Source organism: Triticum dicoccoides, chromosome 6A (assembly GCF_002162155.2).
Source record: "Triticum dicoccoides isolate Atlit2015 ecotype Zavitan chromosome 6A, WEW_v2.0, whole genome shotgun sequence".
NCBI classification, from domain to species: Eukaryota; Viridiplantae; Streptophyta; class Magnoliopsida; order Poales; family Poaceae; genus Triticum; species Triticum dicoccoides.
Genome location: NC_041390.1, coordinates 347,706,837 through 347,713,274, shown reverse-complemented (window position 1 = coordinate 347,713,274; position 6,438 = coordinate 347,706,837).

Here is a 6,438-nt window from a genome sequence, read left to right as displayed (position 1 = left end):
CCCCCCCCCCTTGATCACCAGATATCGCCTATTCTACTCTATACTGCTTGCATTAGAGTAGTGTAGCATGTTACTGCTTTCGTTAATCCTATTCTGATGCATAGCCTGACATTGTCGCTACATCTGTTGATACCTTACCTGCAATCCTATATGTTTAGTATAGGATGCTAGTTTATCATCATTGGCCCTACATTCTTGTCAGTCTGCCTTGCTATACTATCGGGCCGTGATCACTTGGGAGGTGATCACGGGTATATACTATACATACATACATACTATACAGATGGTGACTAAAGTCGGGTCAGCTCATTGAGTACCCGCAAGTGATTCTGACGAGGGGGCTGAAAGGACAGGTGGCTCCATCCCGGTAGAGGTGGGCCTGGGTTCCCGACGGCCCTCGACTGTTACTTTGTGGCGGAGCGACAGGGCAGGTTGAGACCACCTAGGAGACAGGTGGGCCTGGCCCTGTTCGGCGTTCGCGGATACTTAACACGCTTAACGAGATCTTGGTGTTTGATCTGAGTCGGCTACGAGCCTATACGCACTAACCATCTACGTGGGAGTAGTTATGGGTATCCCGACGTCGTGGTATCAGCCGAAGCACTTCAGACGTCAGCGACGGAGCGGCGCGCGCCGGATTGGAACGTAAGCCTGCTCTTGTATTAAGGGGGCTAGTTCTGCTTCCGGCCGCCCACGCAACGTGCATGTGTGCTATGGGCGATGGGCCCAGACCCCTGTGCGCTTAGGTTTAGACCGGCGTGCTGGCCTCTCTGTTTTTCCTAGGTGGGGCTGCGACGTGTTGATCTTCCGCGGCCGGGCATGACCCAGGAAAGTGTGTCCGGCCAAATGGGATCGAGCGTGTTGGGTTATGTGGTGCACCCCTGCAGGGAAGTTAATCTATTCGAATAGCCGTGATCTTCGGTAACAGGACGACTTGGAGTTGTACCTTGACCTTATGACAACTAGAACCGGATACTTAATAAAACACACCCTTCCAAGTTCCACAGACAACCCGGTGATCGCTTTTCCATAGGGCGACGAGGAGAGGATCGCCGGGTAGGATTATGCTATGCGATGCGACTGGAGATGCGCTTGGAGATGCTACCTGGATATGCTACTTGGAGATGCTACTTGGAGGACTTCAATCTACTCTCTTCTGCATGCTGCAAGACGGAGGCTGCCAGAAGCGTAGTCTTCGACAGGATTAGCTATCCCCCTCTTATTCTGGCATTCTGCAGTTCAGTCCACTGATATGGCCTCTTTACACATATACCCATGCATATGTAGTGTAGCTCCTTGCTTGCGAGTACTTTGGATGAGTACTCACGGTTGCTTTCTCCCCCCTTTTTCCCCTTTCCTTTCTTTCTGGTTGTCGCAACCAGATGCTGGAGTCCAGGAGCCAGGAGCCATCGTCGACGACGACTACTACATTGGAGGTGCCTACTACTACGTGCAGGCTGACGACGACGACCAGGAGTATTTAGGAGGATCCCAGGCAGGAGGCCTGCGCCTCTTTCGATCTGTATCCCAGTTTGTGCTAGCCATCTTATGGCAACTTGTTTAACTTATGTCTGTACTCAGATATTGTTGCTTCCGCTGACTCGTCTATGATCGAGCACTTGTATTCGAGCCCTCGAGGCCCCTGGCTTGTATTATGATGCTTGTATGACTTATTTTATTTGTAGAGTTGTGTTGTGATATCTTCCCGTGAGTCCCTGATCTTGATCGTACACATTTGCGTGCATGATTAGTGTACGATTGAATCGGGGGCGTCACAAGTTGGTATCAGAGCCAACTGCCTGTAGGAATCCCCCTTTCCAACTCCTTGGCCGAAGTCGAGTCTAGACTTTACAAAACTTTTACTAACATGGCTGTGCGGCCCATGGGCCCACGTCGCCATTGGGTGGTATTAGGATCTTTTACTCCTCGACCTTTACTCTGGGATTCTGAACTCTCTTCTATTCGGGTTAAACGATTTTGCTAAAAACAAAACTAACTTTAGGTTCTCGCAAGTACTTTTTCCCGGAGAGCCCCTCACTTCAGATGATCGTCTGCTACATCAGAAGATTCCGAAGATACTCTCTGATGTTCTCTCGAGACTTTGTGCCCATCACTTTGGCTATTCCTGACCACCGATAAATCCGTATGGATAACTACTTACACTTGCCATTCATACGATCATCCCCCATTGATCTTGTTATTACAATATACCCCGAAGTTTTCTCTATTGTTCCGAGAATACTTTGTGCCTACTGCCTAGCAGTTCTTTGCCACATGAATACCCCTTCGAATAAATCCTCGCACTTGTCGAGTATCCGCTCATCCCCAATTGTTCATGAGTTTCGCAAAAGTCTTCAAAATACTATTCGATCTTTCGAAAATCCTCTGGAGCCTTTGGCTCTTGAAATTCTTGTTTGCTCGCATTATGGTTAATCCCATAAGTCTCTTAGTCTTAATGACATTCCTTGTCATTATCATTTTGAGTCTGTTGACTCAATATGTTTGCGAATGCACGCAATCATCATTGATCCTTATAAATTACTTCTCCGGCTAAGCTGCCATTCTTTTAACTGGAATTGGTTCTCGACCAATCCAATTGTCATTGATTGTACCCTAAGGCTATTCAACTTATCCATCCCTACTCAGAGCATTGCTTCTGATCCCTTGATTTGGAAATCATAATTCCTTTGCATTTGACAATTGAGTTAGTCAGTTGTTTCTATAATCTGATCTCCTTGCAATCTTCTTCCTCTAGTTGAGTACCGATGCTCACGTCAGATCCCTTATGGACCACCAGATCCTTTGTTGGATTTTATCTGACAACGCCCTTCATATTCAATAAACTTGTGGGCCTTTTCTCGGATACATAATGCCTTTGGTAAATTGTATCGTCTGCTTCTCAACCATGCTTTGCCTTCGAGCTTGAGTTATTTACTTCTAAAGATTCTGGTATATGATTCTAAGATGCCCAGATGGGTTGAACCTATGCCTTCCTTAATATGTGTGAACTCGAAAGTTTTCACGAGTCGTACTCTTCTGGTATTTTTCCAGATAAAATTTCAACGCTATAACTTCATCGAAAGCGAGAAGTGAATGAAAGGGGTATGCATTGGAGAAGTGGGAGTCGACCTTGAACCTTGTGTTCATGCCCATGGACACGATGTAGATCTTATCATTAAAGCTTCTCTTAAATGAATTATTCCTTGGTATAAGTTCATCTTATATCTAGGATCTGGCCTTCTGCAATCGTGGTTCCGACCATGATTGTTCTTCTTTGATCTCATTTCTCGGACAAGTTAAAACAATTGTCTTCTATGGATCAATACACCAGTCCAACCTTTACTTTGATCTTGTGTCGAGTATTACCCCCCTGGTATCTCGAGATTATCATGGAACTGCATAACTTTTTATGAGTTCTTCATCAAGTGCTACCTTCCCACTGATTCCAATTTTTCGCAGGCTCTGTGTTATTGAACACTAAAAGACACCGTTAACTGAACCGAGTCCGCTCTACGGTTCAACAACTCTTCAGTAAGCTTCTATAAGTACGAGTTTGTACCCGATCACGCCATTCCTAGCCTGTTTGGCTATATCATTGTCGTGACGATTCTAACTGTGCTACCTGGTCCTTATTCTCGGAGCACCAATTTTCGACGATGAACTAACCTTATGTCGATCCTCATCGTCATATCATTTCACCTTGAACAACAAGCTTGGTTTCGAGTTTGTGTCGTAACTGTGGTTCCAATAACCTCTTGCTCATCATTCCTTTGACTTGATGTCATCGCTGATTGACTACATCTGCATGAAATCTCTCGACAATTGTGTCGTGATCATCATCAACCTTATGAGCTCTTCCAGGAATTCAATTGAATTCATGATGGGTAATACCATCCTTGCCCCTCGATGATTCCTGTTCTCATCGACCACTTTATTGCCTTTCGTTCAACACAACTTGTTCGTGTTTTGTGTAAACCTTGAGATCACTGCTACCCAGCAGTTGATCTTCCTTACCTCGGAAGCATTACCATCTCTTTTTGTCAAGAATGTGGTGAGAATTTCACCACCTCTTAATAATTCTTGATATCATAATACTACTTGCCATCTTCGTTCATTCCTTGGTCCCCGTGTTAATTCCAACAAGTGAACGGTGTTGTTTGGATTCTTTCCTTCTAGCAACCCTAATTTTTTTTAGTTAATGATCGAAAGTTTATTCTTAGGCTATTGACTATTGAATCACCATTCTGACATTGGTCGTGCAACCCAACCCATATTTCGGGTGCACCTTTCAACCAATGTTTAATTGTGTATGTTTTCCTCGAGCATACTTCATTATACCATTTGATCTGACAAATGTCATCTTCTTGTTCACATTATTGTGTAAATCCATCTTTTGAAAATCTCAATGAATTGTCGCTGAGTCAATCAGCCACCTCCTCACCTCTCCTTGGTTTAATGATGAACTATTGTTTCAGGAACCCGCTCCCATAGTTCATTTCCCGAGAGTCTTGCAATGCCATTTCAACGATTTGTGTTGCGTCTTTTCTTCTCGGACATCCTGAGTCTGAGGCATCATGACACCAATTGGATCTGAATCTCGGTCAGATATGATGGTTGGGACAACTTTCCAAGAGTTATGTTGTTGGCCCTTTGATGACCTGGTAACAGGATGTCATGCCTAGCACCCCCCCTGGCTGGAGGACCTATCATTATGATTTCTTTTGCAAGGATAACCATTCCTCCTAGAGGAAGTGGTAGGACTTATTTTATAAGTTACTCCTGATGGGTCATTGGTGTATCCGAAGTCGGGCCCTTGATTGAAACACCTTATCATTGCTACCTGAAGCATGTCTGTGGTACTCTGTTCATCACCAAGAACATTTGAAGCACAATGCTAAATTCTCTTTATCAATTATCCAAACACCGTTGTATGGGTAATGTCATGAAATTTTTCTCCCCTTACCTAAAATGGTTTTCTAGCTACTATCCTGTCATGGATATCATCTGCTTGTCCTTGGGAAGGATATACCCATGGAAAATGTGTTTAAACACATTTTTCCTTTCCATTGATTTGGTTAAATCCGATAATCATATCTTCCTTTCCATTGTTTGGTTTAACCTTTCTTGTGATCTATGAGATCTAAGCAGTAATATTCTCCTACTTTTGTAAACACCTCGGTGTACAATTCTGTCAGAAAGACCCTGTTATTTTGGTGAGGACATTCCGGTAACCACCGATGGACGAGAACTTTGCCTATTGGTCCGCCTCGTTCAACGAGCAGGAAGATGGTTCTCTTCGTCCCTCGCCCTTGGTACCGACATTGTTGCCGACATAACTGTCAGGCTATCCTCTAACATGCCTTGCTTACATGATTGTGCAAGACGTCACTGCCTTTCCTACTTTTAACCCACATGGTGGGCCCATAACCCACAGTTTCACAGGATCGAAACCTGACTCTCCTGTACACCCCTGTTGCCCAAGTTATTCCTCGTGCTTGACTTCATATGTAATTCATGAGCCATCTTCCGAGGGATCATCAAATTTGTTACCGGACACAATACTTATTCCCGATCGCTTTGAGCCCCTTTCACGCCCTGTTTCAGGCATCGAACGGTTGCCTGCTCGCTCGAAACTTCCCATGAAACCTCATTACCTTGCTCTCGATATTTTCTTAAGTTTCAATTCGAGAGTTACGTTCTGCCACCTTCCCCGATGTTATCGACCAGATAGTCAACCTTGTAGCGGTTCGTTCTCCCGGAATACCCCCCTTATTCTTTCGTAAGTACGATGGAGATCCTGAAGAAAGGATGACGACTTCATCATGATGACCTGAAGCATAAAAATGAAGACATCAACGTAATGGATTGATCTCTTCGAGAAGAGCAAGCTAGGATGAGAAGACCCGCTAGATTCGTTACCAAAACTTTCCCCCCTTTCACTACCTCTTAAATCTCGGGACGAGATTTCTTGTAGTGGAGGAGAATTGTGACGCCCGGGTGATTAAGCTACAGTAATCCCCACTAATGATGCCACGTCACCTTTGTCACTGTAGTTAATCTCGGGTTAGTTCAAAAACCGGTTCGAATTTCAAATACAAAATCGAGCAAACAATAAAAGTTTTCAAATATTAAAATTTAAATGTTCGGAGTGAACCAAATAATACATAGGTAATTATGGAGGTGAAACCACATTTTTATAAAATGTTTAAATGCTCAAAGGAAAATAAAACAGCAGCAAAAGAAATTAATTAAATGCCTTTTGTGTTTTGTAAAATATTAAACTATATTATTTAGGGATGAAGCATTTTGTGGTTGTGGCTTAATTTGTAAGAACAATTTAGGTGCCACTTTGGTATTTACTAAAACAAAAAAAATAAACTGCAACTAAAATAAAACAGAAAAGGTAAAGTAAATAAAAAGTAAAAATAAAACAAAAGA